The following is a 13,199-nucleotide window of genomic DNA, read 5'->3' as shown; positions in this document are numbered from 1 at the left end:
AACATTTCTGTGTGGTGCAATCCCCATTAGGAAATGTGCTCCACAATTGTTAATGCCATCCAGTGCACATCTTGCCACATGTATGCAGTCCTTGACCAGCCGGTCGAGGGTGCATACTGCTGTGCGAGATGTGAGCACATTGTGCATTTGGAAGCCCAGATACTGGATCTAAATGTGCAGCTGGCAACACTGAGATCCATAGACAATATGGAGAGGAGTCTTCTGCTCACAGAGCAGACGCTCAATGGGATAGATGAGGAGGGGGATGGTAGGATGGAGCTGCAGGACAGTGTGGCAGTTAGCTGGGTGACAGATAGAAGGCGGGGTAGAGGGAAGAGTGCCAGGGAGGCTAGTCCTGATCTGGCACACCCCAATAAGTTTGCTAAGTTGGCAGATGAGGGGGGTGCCAGTACAGGGGTAGCACTGCTGCAGCCAGGCATGTCCTCTGAAAGCCGGAGGAGTGACTGCTCCAGTAAGGAGGGAAAAAGGAGAGCAGGGCAGGCCAGACAGGTGCTGGTAGTGGGGGACTCAATTATTAGGGGAACAGATAGGGCAATCTGTCACAAAGACAGGGATCGTCGGACGGTGTGCTGCCTACCTGGCGCTCGAGTCCGACACATCGCTGATCGGGTGGACAGATTACTGGGAGGGGCTGGTGAGGACCCAGCGGTCATGGTGCACATTGGCACAAATGACAAAGTTACAGGTAGGTGGAAGGTCCTTAAAGATGATTTCAGGGAATTAGGCTGCAAGCTGAAAGCAAGGACCTCCAACGTGGTATTTTCCGAAATACTGCCTGTACCACGTGCCACGCCAGAGCGGCAACGGGAGATTAGGGAGGTTAATAAGTGGCTCAAGAATTGGTGTAGGAAGGCGGGGTTTGGGTTCCTGCAGAACTGGGCCGACTTCTCAGTGGGCTACAGGCTCTACGCTAGGGACGGGCTGCACCTCAATGGGGAAGGGGCAGCTGTGCTGGGGGAGAAAATGGCTAGAAGGTTGGAGGAGTGTTTAAACTAGGGATTGGGGGGGAGGGTATTCATTTTATAGGAGGGGAAGATAGTGCAGATAGAGACCTGGGCACAAATAAGGAAGTTGGGGGTGGCGGTGGCATGGGGGGTGGGGTTAGAACAGTTAGTAATTTAAGAAAGAATAGAGGTACAGAGAGGAACATCAAGTGCATGTATACTAATGCCAGAAGCCTCGCCAACAACATGGACGAATTAGAACTAATGTTGTTGGAGCATAATGATGACATGGTGGGGATATCTGAGACGTGGCTGGATGAGAGCCATGACTGGGCTGGTAACTTGCAGGGCTATAGCCTGTTCAGAAATGACCGTACAGATAAGCGAGGGGGTGGGGTGTCTGTATGTAAAATCGACCTTAAAACCCATCCTGCGTGATAATATAGGTGAATGTAATGAAAATGTAGAGTCCCTGTGGGTGGAGATAAGGGGAGGGGAAAAAATAATAAATTACTGATAGGGGTTTGTTATAAATCTCCAAAACTAATGGAAGCAATGGAGAATATCCTCGTAAAGCAAATAGATGAAGCTGCGACTCAAGGAGAAGTCATTATTATGGGGGACTTCAACTACCCTGAAATAGATTGGGGAACAGAAACCTGCAGTTCCAGCAAAGGTGATCGGTGTTTGACAACTATGAGAGACAATTACCTCTGACAACTGGTTCAGGACCCACCAAGGAGGGGGGCACTGCTAGACCGAATATTAACCAACAGGCCAGACCGCATATCAAATATAAGGGTTGGGGGTCACTTGGGGAATAGTGATCATAAAATAATAAGTTTTCATGTAACCTTTAATAAGATGGGTAGTAGGGGGGTGACAAGGACACTAAACTTCAGGAGGGCAAATTTCCAACGGATGAGAGAGGATCTTGGTGCAATTAACTGGGACGATATCCTGAGACATAAAAGTACACAAAGAAAATGGGAGACGTTTATTAGCATCCTGGATAGGACCTGTGCACAGTATATACCGTATGGGAATAAACATACTAGAAATAGGAGGAAACCAATATGGCTAAATAGAGCTGTAAGGGGCGCAATAAGGAACAAAAAGAAAGCATTTAGAGAATTAAAGGAAGTAGGTAGTGAGGAGGCATTAAATAAATACAAAAAATTAAATAAATTATGTAAAAAGCAAATCAAGGCAGCAAAGATTGAGACAGAGAGACTCATTGCCAGAGAGAGTAAAAATAATCCCAAAATATTCTTTAAATATATAAATAGTAAGAAACTAAAAAATGACGGTGTTGGCCCCCTTAAAAATAGTCTGGGTGAAATGGTGGATGAGGATGAGGAAAAAGCCAATCTGCTAAATGACTTTTTTTCATCAGTATTTACAAAAGAAAATCCCATGGCGACAAAATGATCAGTGATAATAATTCCCCATTAAATGTCACCTGCTTAACCCAGCAGGAAGTACAGCGGCGTCTAAAAATCACTAAAATTGACAAATCTCCGGGCCCGGATGGGATCCACCCCCGAGTACTGCAGGAACTAAGTACAGTCATTGATAGACCATTATTTTTAATCTTTAAAGACTCCATAATAACAGGGTCTGTACCACAGGACTGGCGTATAGCAAATGCGGTGCCAATATTCAAAAAAGGGGCAAAAACTGAACTCGGTAATTATAGGCCAGTAAGCTTCACCTCTACTGTGGGTAAAATCCTGGAGGGCATTCTAAGGGATGCTATGCTGGAGTATCTGAAGAGGAATAACCTCATGACCCAGTATCAGCACGGGTTTACTAGGGACCGATCATGTCAGACTAATCTGATCAGCTTCTATGAAGAGGTAAGTTCCGGACTGGACCAAGGGAACCCAGTGGACGTAGTGTATATGGACTTTTCCAAAGCTTTTGATACGGTGCCACACAAAAGGTTGTTACATGAAATGAGAGTAATGGGAATAGGGGAAAATATGTGTAAGTGGGTTGAGAGCTGGCTCAGGGATAGGAAACAAAGGGTGGTTATTAATGGAGCACACTCGGACTGGGTCGCGGTTAGTAGTGGGGTACCACAGGGGTCAGTATTGGGCCCCCTTCTTTTTAACATATTTATTAATGACATTGTAGGGGGCATTCAGAGTAGAATTTCAATATTTGCAGATGACACTAAACTCTGCAGGGTAATCAATACAGAGGAGGACAATTTTATATTACAGGATGATTTATGTAAACTAGAAGCTTGGGCTGATAAATGGCAAATGAGCTTTAATGGGGATAAATGTAAGGTCATGCACTTGGGTAGAAGTAATAAGATGTATAACTATGTGCTTAATTCTAAAACTCTGGGCAAAATCGTCAATGAAAAAGACCTGGGTGTATGGGTGGATGACAAACTCATATTCAGTGGCCAGTGTCAGGCAGCTGCTACAAAGGCAAATAAAATAATGGGATGTATTAAAAGAGGCATAGATGCTCATGAGGAGAACATAATTTTACCTCTATACAAGTCACTAGTGCGACCACACTTAGAATACTGTGCACAGTTCTGGTCTCCGGTGTATAAGAAAGACATAGCTGAACTGGAGCGGGTGCAGAGAAGAGCGACCAAGGTTATTAGAGGACTGGGGGGTCTGCCATACCAAGATAGGTTATTACACTTGGGGCTATTTAGTTTGGAAAAACGAAGACTAAGGGGTGATCTTATGTTAATGTATAAATATATGAGGGGACAGTACAAAGACCTTTCTGATGATCTTTTTAATCATAGACCGGTGACAGGGACAAGGGGGCATCCTCTACGTCTGGAGGAAAGAAGGTTTAAGCATAATAACAGACGCGGATTCTTTACTGTAAGAGCAGTATGATGTTGTAATGAGTGATTCATTACTTAAATTTAAGAGGGGACTGGATGCCTTTCTGGAAAAGTATAATGTTACAGGGTATATACACTAGATTCCTTGATAAGGCATTGATCCAGGGAACTAGTCTGATTGCCGTATGTGGAGTCGGGAAGGAATTTTTTTCCCCATGGTGGAGTTACTCTTTGCCACATGGTTTTTTTTTGCCTTCCCCTGGATCAACATGTTAGGGCATGTTAGGTTAGGCTATGGGTTGAACTAGATGGACTTACAGTCTTCCTTCAACCTTAATAACTATGTAACTATGTAGTAAAGCTGCACCGATGCGCCTTATCCTCCCGCAGACCTAGTAAAGCTGCACAGCTGCGTCCCATCGCCTCGCAGACCTAGTAAAACTGCACAGTTGCGTCTCATCGCCTCGCAGACCTAGTAAATCTGCACAGTTGCGTCTCATCCTCCCGCAGTCCTAGTAAAGCTGCACAGCTGCGTCTCATCACCTCGCAGACCTAGTAAAGCTGCACCACTGCGTCTCATCGCCTCGCAGACCTATTAAAGATGCACCACTGCGTCTCATCGCCTCGCAGACCTAGTAAAGCTGCACCACTGCGTCTCATTCTCCCACAGACCTAGTAAAGCTGCACCGCTGCGTCTCATCGCCTCGCAGACCAAGTAAAGCTGCACCGCTGCGTCCCATCGCCTCGCAGACCTATTAAAGCTGCACAGCTGCGTCTCATCCTCCCGCAGACCTAGTAAAGCTGCACAGCTGTGTCTCGTCCTCCCGCAGACCTAGTAAAGCTGCACAGCTGCATCTCATCGCCCCGCAGACCTAGTAAAGCTGCACTGCTGCGTCTCATCGCCCCGCAGACCTAGTAAAGCTGCACCGCTGCGTCTCATCGCCTCGCAGACCTACTAAATCTGCACAGTTGCGTCTCATCCTCCCGCAGACCAAGTAAAGCTGCACAGCTGCGTCTCATCACCTCGCAGACCTAGTAAAGCTGCACCGCTGCGTCTCATCGCCTCGCAGACCTAGTAAAGCTGCACCACTGCGTCTCATCGCCTCGCAGACCTAGTAAAGCTGCACCACTGCGTCTCATCCTCCCACAGACCTAGTAAAGCTGCACCGCTGCGTCATCCTCCCGCAGACCTAGTAAAGCTGCACAGCAGCGTCTCATCGCCTCGCAGACCTAGTAAAGCTGCACAGTTGCATCTCATCCTCCCGCAGACCTAGTAAAGCTGCACCGCTGCGTCTCATCGCCTCGCAGACCTAGTAAAGCTGCACCGCTGAGTCTCATCGCCTCGCAGACCTAGTAAAGCTGCACAGTTGCATCTCATCCTCCCGCAGACCTAGTAAAGCTGCACCGCTGCATCTCATCACCTCGCAGACCTAGTAAAGCTGCACCGCTGCGTCTCATCGCCTCGCAGACCTAGTAAAGCTGCACTGCTGCGTCTCATCGCCTCGCAGACCTAGTAAAGCTGCACCGCTGCGTCTCATCGCCTCGCAGACCTAGTGAAGCTGCACCGCTGCGTCTCATCCTCCCATAGACCTAGTAAAGCTGCACCGCTGCATCTCATCCTCCCATAGACCTAGTAAAGCTGCACCGCTGCGTCTCATCGCCCCGCAGACCTAGTAAAGCTGCACCGCTGCGTCTCATCGCCTCGCAGACCTAGTAAAGCTGCACAGCTGTGTCTCGTCCTCCCGCAGACCTAGTAAAGCTGCACAGCTGCATCTCATCGCCCCGCAGACCTAGTAAAGCTGCACCGCTGCGTCTCATCGCCTCGCAGACCTAGTAAAGCTGCACCACTGCGTCTCATCGCCTCGCAGACCTAGTAAAGGTGCACCGCTGCGTCTCATCCTCCCATAGACCTAGTAAAGCTGCACCGCTGCATTTCATCCTCCCATAGACCTAGAAAAGCTGCACCACTGCGTCTCATCGCCTCGCAGACCTATTAAAGATGCACCACTGCGTCTCATTGCCTCGCAGACCTAGTAAAGCTGCACCACTGCGTCTCATTCTCCCACAGACCTAGTAAAGCTGCACCGCTGCGTCTCATCGCCTCGCAGACCTAGTAAAGCTGCACCACTGCGCCTTATCCTCCCGCACACCTAGTAAAGCTGCACAGCTGCGTCCCATCGCCTCGCAGACCTAGTAAAACTGCACAGCTGCGTCTCATCGCCTCGCAGGCCTAGTAAATCTGCACAGTTGCGTCTCATCCTCCCGCAGACCTAGTAAAGCTGCACAGCTGCGTCTCATCACCTCGCAGACCTAGTAAAGCTGCACCGCTGCGTCTCATCCTCCCACAGACCTAGTAAAGCTGCAGCGCTGCGTCATCCTCCCGCAGACCTAGTAAAGCTGCCCAGTTGCATCTCATCCTCCCGCAGACCTAGTAAAGCTGCACCGCTGCGTCTCATCCTCCCATAGACCTAGTAAAGCTGCACCGCTGCGTCTCATCCTCCCATAGACCTAGTAAAGCTGCACCGCTGCGTCTCATCGCCTCGCAGACCTAGTAAAGCTGCACCGCTGCGTCTCATCGCCTCGCAGACCTAGTAAAGCTGCACAGCTGCGTCTCATCTTCCCGCAGACCTAGTAAAGCTGCTGAGCTGTGTCTCGTCCTCCCGCAGACCTAGTAAAGCTGCACAGCTGCATCTCATCGCCCCGCAGACCTAGTAAAGCAGCACCGCTGCGTCTCATCGCCTCGCAGACCTACTAAATCTGCACAGTTGCGTCTCATCCTCCCGCAGACCAAGTAAAGCTGCACAGCTGCGTCTCATCACCTCGCAGACCTAGTAAAGCTGCACCACTGCGTCTCATCGCACAAAAAATGAGAACATGAGGTATGGAAAAACACACTTCCCCTGACGAAGCCCTCTCCTGAAGGGCGACACGCGTTGGGCTGCATTGGTCCCTGTCCAGTCTATCTGCCTGCCACTCCACGGACTTCTCCTGTCTGGCATTTAGTTCTTCGAGTTTTACACAACAGGCCCCAGATGATGAGGGACCTCGACCAGACGGACCAAGAGGTGATGCAGGATCTTTTACGGCTACTTCAGGAGAACGAATCTGGTGGAGCCACGTATCTCGACCTACAGATCAGGATTGAGGAGGGCGGCTCCATCTTTACTAGGTTGTTCCGGAAGCCGACGGCCACAAATAGCCTTTTGGATTATAGAAGTTTCCATCCACGACACACTCGGGATGGAGTGCCCATAGGCCAATTTCTAAGAATTAGAAGGAATTGCACGTCCGATATGGACTTTCGAGTGGAAGCACGAAGTCTCACAGATCGCTTTAAGGACAGGCATTATCCACATAGAAGCATTTCAAAGGCATTCCAACGAGCAAGACTTCATACTCAGGATTCTTTATTACCAGCGTCTATTAAGGTCTCAATGAAGAACTTTTATTTACGGGCTTCCTTGGATGAGTTTCGTCCTGACTTCCCCTCCTGCTGTTCATTATATCTACGGACTGGATGGTTCTGGACCTCTTGCCCACCTCTGGAGTCATTCTCTATGGACTTTGGGCATACTCCATCTGTGTGGGAATTATTATTATTTTTGTTCTTTGGACAAAATGGATTTTCCGTGTTTCAGTGGAACTGCCTTGGATCTCCTTTTATGGGACAATTTGCGCTTCTGTATATGTGCACCTGGACTCGCCCGGTTTTTACGGATCTGACTCGATTGCCCTAATGCACGGCACCTTATATTTATTGCCGGGATTTGTTATACAAGGGGTATTTTACTCATTATATCCTCTTATAACTATATGGTTTGGTATGGTACTAGGATTAGGGGTCTGCTTCCAGATTTTGTGCATGGCCTATGGATTGTACATGTATTATAGTTGTTTCCGGCTCATGGGATTTTGGGATAGGGTTGGGTCTCCTTTATTTTCTATCATATCCTATGGTACTTTGGACACCAGGTAAGCCAGCATTTCGCTGGTCTTTATCCTTGTCGCCCAGTAGATATGGGGTTAGGATGGACAAGTATTTCTATCCCTACCATCCCTTTTGCCTCATGTACGTATCCTCTACTAGGCCTTGAGGTCCCCTTATGCATTATATAGGTCTTGGTCCATTTGGGCGGATATGGCTTCCATCATTTGATGTTCTTGTATGGACATCATTATCAATTTTCCATACTTACCCTTTTGCACAGCCAACAGTCCATGCATACAACACATGCTCATGCACCAGTCTTGCTGTACTGTTATTTACTTAATAAAGATTATGGTTAAAATTTCTCTATATATATTTTCTATTTTTCCCGTGTTTATTATGAATTGTATGTTTGTTTGCGTATATGGCATGGTCAGGTGTGTGCGTGTGTGCGTGCGTGCGTGTGTGTCTGTGTGTGTGTGTGTGTGTGTGCGTGTGTGTGTGTGTGTGTGTGTGTGTGTGTGTATGCTTTTTATCATCACATGAGCATGTTTGTATGTCCCCCGGGGGTTGGCTGTTATGTGGCTCAATACCCCTGTGACTATTAGTATCTCCCGTCTTTTCTTATTATTATTTTTTTATTTGGCCAACTGTGCACTTTTGGTTTTTTACCCCTTTTTTCTTTCTTTTTGTGTATATTTATTTGCCTTGGGGCTGATCACCTTTTGGCTATACACAATTTTGGGGGTTTTTACCATTCGCCCCTTTTCCTTGGTCCTATTTACCTTGATTTACATTGTCAAGGCTGTTGTCTGGTGCTTATTTACTCATTTATGGATTTCCTCCCTGTCTGGACATTTAGCTCCAGTAGGCGGCATTTTAATGGGGCTTTTGGCGCTATTGCACTTTGGCAGCTGGCTCCCTTGATTGTATGCATATGGGCTTGTCTCTGCCGTTCACATTGACAGCGGTTACTCTCTGTTTCTATCTTGGCTCGGCTGAGTTATGTACCGCTCTCTTCTCATATAATAGCGCTCTTCTGCGCATGTCCAGCTAGTGTACACATCCAAGCAGGACTCCGGGCGCTTCTGCGCCTGTGCTGTGGACTCTCACCACACATTCTGCCAGCGGTCACTCCCCCTCACTTCCCCATATGGTTGGGCGGTAAGTTTTCCTCTCCATGGTCTTGCGCTGCTGTGCGCATGCGCGGCCGGCGGCGCCGCCTTCCTGTCACACATGTGCCGTGTTTCCTATTATTTGGATGGTACTTATACAGGGTTTAGGATACACGTCAAAACACTTCCCCTGACGAAGCCCTCTCCTGAAGGGCGACACGCGTTGGGCTGCATTGGTCCCTGTCCAGTCTATCTGCCTGCCACTCCACGGACTTCTCCTGTCTGGTAATATTCCATCTTAGCATTGTCTGGCAGCTATATTGTCTATGCCGACTTCTTGTGCTCTGGGGCGTTATTTTGCAGCTGGTTTTTTCAGATTTATACCAGTGTCCCATGAGCCACATATGTGTTCAGGCAGGTGTTAGGTTTTCTAACTGTATATTGGATAGCTTGGTGCCTTTCTTGCTTACCTTATATGGTTTTCACTCAGGTTTGGGTACAGGCAGGCTTTAAATTATTGTCAACCATTACATGTACTTTAGGTCATATGTACTATTGTATTGTGTTTATATTATATTCACATGGATGGGGCTCTTTGCTTACAGTTTTTAAGTATGTTTTATTGTGGTGTGTTAATAAACTCCTGTGTTTCTCCATACCTCATGTTCTCATTTATTGCGTGGTGTGCATTTCTGGAGTGATACTTGTCTTTTTGCTGGCACTACTTGGTTATTTTATCACTCGCTTGCACCCCGTATTACATTTGTTTTTGATTGAGTTGCTTGTATTTTAGCAGTGCGCCTCGTTTCATAGTTTGTCACTGCGTCTCATCGCCTCGCAGACCTAGTAAAGCTGCACCGCTGCGTCTCATCCTCCCACAGACCTAGTAAAGCTGCACCGCTGCGTCATCCTCCCGCAGACCTAGTAAAGCTGCACAGCAGCGTCTCATCGCCTCGCAGACCTAGTAAAGCTGCACAGTTGCATCTCATCCTCCCGCAGACCTAGTAAAGCTGCACCGCTGCGTCTCATCGCCTCGCAGACCTAGTAAAGCTGCACCGCTGCGTCTCATCGCCTCGCAGACCTAGTAAAGCTGCACTGCTGCGTCTCATCGCCTCGCAGACCTAGTAAAGCTGCACCGCTGCGTCTCATCGCCTCGCAGACCTAGTGAAGCTGCACCGCTGCGTCTCATCCTCCCATAGACCTAGTAAAGCTGCACCGCTGCATCTCATCCTCCCATAGACCTAGTAAAGCTGCACCGCTGCGTCTCATCGCCTCGCAGACCTAGTAAAGCTGCACCGCTGCGTCTCATCGCCTCGCAGACCTAGTAAAGCTGCACCACTGCGTTTCATCGCCTCGCAGACCTAGTAAAGGTGCACCGCTGCGTCTCATCCTCCCATAGACCTAGTAAAGCTGCACCGCTGCATCTCATCCTCCCATAGACCTAGTAAAGCTGCACCGCTGCATCTCATCGCCTCGCAGACCTAGTAAAGCTGCACCGCTGCGTCTCATCGCCTCGCAGACCTAGTAAAGCTGCACAGCTGTGTCTCGTCCTCCGGCAGACCTAGTAAAGCTGCACAGCTGCGTCTCATCCTCCCATAGACCTAGTAAAGCTGCACCGCTGCATCTCATCCTCCCATAGACCTAGTAAAGCTGCACAGCTGCGTCTCATCACCTCGCAGACCTAGTAAAGCTGCACCGCTGCGTCTCATCGCCTCGCAGACCTAGTAAAGCTGCACCGCTGCGTCTCATCCTCCCACAGACCTAGTAAAGCTGCACCGCTGCGTCATCCTCCCGCAGACCTAGTAAAGCTGCACAGCTGCGTCTCATCGCCTCGCAGACCTAGTAAAGCTGCACAGTTGCATCTCATCCTCCCGCAGACCTAGTAAAGCTGCACTGCTGCGTCTCATCGCCTCGCTGACCTACTAAAGCTGCACCGCTGCGTCTCATCGCCTCGCAGACCTAGTAAAGCTGCACCGCTCCATCTCATCGCCTCGCAGACCTAGTAAAGCTGCACCGCTGCATCTCATCCTCCCATAGACCTAGTAAAGCTGCACCGCTGCGTCTCATCGCCTCGCAGACCTAGTAAAGCTGCACAGCTGCGTCTCATCCTCCCGCAGACCTAGTAAAGCTGCAGAGCTGTGTCTCGTCCTCCCGCAGACCTAGTAAAGCTGCACCGCTGTGTGTCATCCTCCCGCAGACCTAGCAAAGCTGCACCGCTGCGTCTCATCGCCTCGCAGACCTAGTAAAGCTGCACCGCTGCGTCTCATCGCCTCACAGACCTAGTAAAGCTGCACCGCTGCGTCTCATCCTCCCATAGACCTAGTAAAGCTGCACCGCTGCATCTCATCCTCCCATAGACCTAGTAAAGCTGCACCGCTGCGTCTCATCGCCTCGCAGACCTAGTAAAGCTGCACCGCTGCGTCTCATCGCCTCGCAGACCTAGTAAAGCTGCACCACTGCGTTTCATCGCCTCGCAGACCTAGTAAAGGTGCACCGCTGCGTCTCATCCTCCCATAGACCTAGTAAAGCTGCACCGCTGCATCTCATCCTCCCATAGACCTAGTAAAGCTGCACCGCTGCATCTCATCGCCTCGCAGACCTAGTAAAGCTGCACCGCTGCGTCTCATCGCCTCGCAGACCTAGTAAAGCTGCACAGCTGTGTCTCGTCCTCCGGCAGACCTAGTAAAGCTGCACAGCTGCGTCTCATCCTCCCATAGACCTAGTAAAGCTGCACCGCTGCATCTCATCCTCCCATAGACCTAGTAAAGCTGCACAGCTGCGTCTCATCACCTCGCAGACCTAGTAAAGCTGCACCGCTGCGTCTCATCGCCTCGCAGACCTAGTAAAGCTGCACCGCTGCGTCTCATCCTCCCACAGACCTAGTAAAGCTGCACCGCTGCGTCATCCTCCCGCAGACCTAGTAAAGCTGCACAGCTGCGTCTCATCGCCTCGCAGACCTAGTAAAGCTGCACAGTTGCATCTCATCCTCCCGCAGACCTAGTAAAGCTGCACTGCTGCGTCTCATCGCCTCGCTGACCTACTAAAGCTGCACCGCTGCGTCTCATCGCCTCGCAGACCTAGTAAAGCTGCACCGCTCCATCTCATCGCCTCGCAGACCTAGTAAAGCTGCACCGCTGCATCTCATCCTCCCATAGACCTAGTAAAGCTGCACAGCTGTGTCTCGTCCTCCCGCAGACCTAGTAAAGCTGCACAGCTGCGTCTCATCATCCCACAGACCTAGTAAAGCTGCACCGCTGCGTCTCATCGCCTCGCAGACCTAGTAAAGCTGCACAGCTGCGTCTCATCCTCCCGCAGACCTAGTAAAGCTGCAGAGCTGTGTCTCGTCCTCCCGCAGACCTAGTAAAGCTGCACCGCTGTGTGTCATCCTCCCGCAGACCTAGCAAAGCTGCACCGCTGCGTCTCATCGCCTCGCAGACCTAGTAAAGCTGCACCGCTGCGTCTCATCGCCTCACAGACCTAGTAAAGCTGCACCGCTGCGTCTCATCCTCCCACAGACCTAGTAAAGCTGCACCGCTGCATCATCCTCCCACAGACCTAGTAAAGCTGCACGGCTGCGTCTCATTGCCCCACAGACCTAGTAAAGCTGCACCGCTGCGTCATCCTCCCACAGACCTAGTAAAGCTGCACCGCTGCGTCTCATCGCCTCACAGACCTAGTAAAGCTGCACCGCTGCGTCTCATCCTCCCACAGACCTAGTAAAGCTGCACTGCTGCATCTCATCCACCCACAGACCTAGTAAAGCTGCACCGCTGCGTCTCATCGCCTCACAGACCTAGTAAAGCTGCACCGCTGCGTCTCATCCTCCCACAGACCTAGTAAAGCTGCACTGCTGCATCTCATCCACTCACAGACCTAGTAAAGCTGCACCGCTGCGTCATCCTCCCACAGACCTAGTAAAGCTGCACTGCTGCATCTCATCCACCCTTGGCTCTGCTACATCCGGATCTTTCTGGTTAATGCCGCCATCTGCTGTTACTTCCCGGTATAGCAGCAGTTTGGAAATAATTATTCTACATCAACTAAGAAACGTGCTCCTCAGACCATTTGGGGCATCACTACCATGGAGAAGACCTCAACCACAGGACAAGAAAGCTTCCAAGCTCCTTATCTATGAACTGCTCCAATATTTATGGTCACAGCTATTTCTCCCCTTCCCACACTGATAGTTCTGCTTCATGTCACTCGGCTTATCTATTGCATTATTCCTGTGTCCTGTTGTGCGTAAATATGTGACTCTTCAGATTTTCTGTTATTCTCAAACTGATGGATCCCTGTAGGTTTAGACTTCTTTCTCCCTTAATGATAAAGACCTTAACACAAGTAACCACAAAATATAGTTTTTATCG

The sequence above is a fragment of the Ranitomeya variabilis genome, chromosome 8 (genome assembly GCF_051348905.1).
Source record: "Ranitomeya variabilis isolate aRanVar5 chromosome 8, aRanVar5.hap1, whole genome shotgun sequence".
Taxonomy (NCBI): Eukaryota; Metazoa; Chordata; class Amphibia; order Anura; family Dendrobatidae; genus Ranitomeya; species Ranitomeya variabilis.
The sequence above is the reverse complement of the archived record's forward strand: the minus strand, read 5'-3'. Positions refer to the sequence as shown.